The sequence below is a fragment of the Physeter macrocephalus genome, chromosome 8, assembly GCF_002837175.3.
Source record: "Physeter macrocephalus isolate SW-GA chromosome 8, ASM283717v5, whole genome shotgun sequence".
NCBI lineage: Eukaryota > Metazoa > Chordata > Mammalia > Artiodactyla > Physeteridae > Physeter > Physeter macrocephalus.
Window position 1 is genome coordinate 27,191,668 of NC_041221.1, and position 3,024 is coordinate 27,194,691.

General features: G+C 40.2%; 1 pseudogene; it reads left to right on the forward strand.

Annotated features, from left to right (window-relative positions):
• Positions 1-632: 632 nt before the first annotated feature.
• Positions 633-1,298, forward strand: LOC129392315 (cytochrome c oxidase subunit 2-like; annotated as a pseudogene).
• Positions 1,299-3,024: the final 1,726 nt, after the last annotated feature.

Genomic DNA, 3,024 nt, shown 5'->3' on the forward strand with positions numbered 1-3,024 from the left:
AACAGGTCTTGTCCTAGCTAATTCATCATTAGATATTGTCCTTCATCATACCTGCTAAATAGTTGCACATTTTCACTATGTCCTCACAATGGGAGCTGTCTTTGCTACCATAGGAATGTTTGTACACTGATTCCCACTATTCTCAGGATATACACTCAACTCAACATGAGCAAAAATTCACTTCGTAATCATATTTGTAGACGTCAACATAACCTTCTTCCTACAACATTTCTTAAGTTTATCCAGCATGCCTCTACGATACTCTGACTACATAGATGCCTACACAACATGAAATACTATTTCACCAATAGGCTCATTCATCTCACTAACAGTTGTCGTATTGATCATTTTCATTATCTGAGAGGCATTCGCATCCAAACGAGAAGTCCTAGCAGTAGAACTTACTACTATAAACTTAGAATGGTTAAATGGATGTCCTCCACCATATTATACATTTGAGGAACCAACTTACGTCAATCTAAAATAATCAAGAAAGGAAGGAATTGAACCCTCTTTTATCAGTTTCAGTCCAACACCATAAGCACTATGTCTTTCTCCATAAACGAGGTATTAGTAAAAATTTATGTAACTTTGTCAAAGTTAAGTCACAGGTGGAAACCCTGTATATATCTATGGCATATCCTTTCCAACTAGGATTTCAAGACGGAACATCACACATCATGGAAGAATTACTACACTTTCACAACCACACACTAGTAATTGTCTTCTTAATTAGTTCTCTGTTTCTTTATATCATTTCACTAATGTTAACAACTAAGCTAACATATACCAGCACAATAGACACACAAAAAGTAGAAACCATTTGAATGATCTTACAGGCCATTATTTTGATTTTAATTGCCCTGCCATAACTGCGAATCCTCTACATGATAGATGAAATTAACAACCCATCTCTTACTGTAAAAACTATAGGTCACCAGTGATATTGAAGTTATGAGTGCACTGACTGTGAAGATTTAAGTTTTGACTCCTATATAATCCCAACATCAGACTTAAAACCAGGGGAGTTATGACTGCTAGAAGTAGACAACCGAGTAGTGTTACCCATAGAAATAACAATCCAAATACTAATCTCCTCCGAAGATGTATTGCACTCATGAGCTGTACCTTCCCTAGGCCTAAAAACAGATGCAATCCCAGAATGCCTAAATCAAACAACCCTAATATCAACACCACCAGGTTTGTATTATGGACAGTGTTCAGAGATCTGTGGGTCAAACCATAGTTTCATGCCTATTATCCTCAAACTAGTACCCCTAAAATCCTTTGAAAAATGATCCACATCAATGTTATAAACTTGTTAAGAAGCTAGGCAGTGTTAACCTCTTAAGTTAAAGACCTAGAGTTAAGACTCTCCTTAATCGTATGCCACAATTAGATACATCAACATGATTCATTACCATTTTATCTATGTTTCTAGCACTGTTTATTATATTTCAACTAAAAGTCTCAAAGTACACTTATTACTCCAACCCAGAGTCAACACACACCAAAGTGCAAAAACAGTCCACCCGGGGCTTCCCTGGTGGCGCAGTGGTTGGGGGTCCGCCTGCCGATGCAGGGGACGCGGGTTCGTGTCCCGGTCCGGGAGGATCCCGTGTGCCGCGGAGCGGCTGGGCCCGTGAGCCATGGCCACTGGGCCTGTGCATCCGGAGCCTGTGCTCCGCGGTGGGAGAGGCCACAGCAGTGGGAGGCCCACTTACCACAAAAAAAAAAAAAAAAAAAGTCCACCCCTTGAGAAACAAAATGAACGAAAATCTATTTGCCTCTTTCATAACCCCAACAATAATAGGTCTCCCTGTAGTTATTTTAATTATTATGTTTCTAAGTATTTTATTTCCAACATCAAATCGACTAATTAATAATTGCATAATTTCTCTTCGACAATGACTAGTCCAACTCACATCAAAACAAATAATAAGCATCCACAATCACAAGGGGCAGGCTTGATCATTAATACTAATGTCACTCATTCTATTTATTGGGTCAACCAACCTTCTAGGGTTACTACTCCACTCATTTACACCTACCACGCAGCTCTCAATAAATGTAGGAATAGCATTTCCCCTATGAGCTGGCTCTGTGATTACAGGCTTTCGTAACAAAGCAAAAGCATCTTTAGCTCACTTCCTACAACAAGGAACACCCTCTCCCTCATCCCTCTACTAGAAATTATCAAGACTATCAGCCTATTTATCCAACCAGTATCACTAGCGTGCGATTAACAGCCAATATTACAGCCGGAAACTTGTTGATTCATCTAATCGGAGGGGCAACTCTAGCATTAATAAGTATCAGCACTGCTACAGCTTTTATTACATTCATCATTCTTATCCTACTTACTATCCTCGAATTTGCCGTTGCTATAATTCAAGCCTATGTGTTTACCCTCCCAGTAAGCCTCTACCTACATGACAATACATAATGACCCACCAGACCCATGCATACCACATAGTAAACCTCAGTCCTTGACCTCTTACAAGAGCCCTTTCAGCCCTCTTAATGACATCGGGCCTAATCATGTGATTCCACTTCAACTTGATAATATTATTAATATTAGGCCTACTAACTAATACTCTAACAATATATCAGTGATGGCGAGATGTTATTCGAGAGAGTACTTTCCAAGGCCATCACACGCCAATCGTCAAAAAAGGGCTATGATATGAGATAGTCTTCTTTATTATCTCAGAAGTCCTCTTTTTTACCGGCTTCTTTTGAGCCTTCTATCACTCAAGCCTCACCCCTGCACCTGAATTAGGCGGGTGCTGGGCGCCAACAGGCATTCGCCCTCTAAACCCTCTAGAAGTACCGCTCCTGAACACTTCCACGCCACTAGCCTCTGGCGTGTGTATTACTTGAGTCCCACAGCCTTATGGAAGGAAATCACAAGCACGTACCCCAAGCTCCCTTTATTACAATCGCCATAGGTGTATATTTTACACTCCTACAAGCCTCAGAGTACTATGAAGCTCCATTTACAATTTCAGACAGAGTATACGG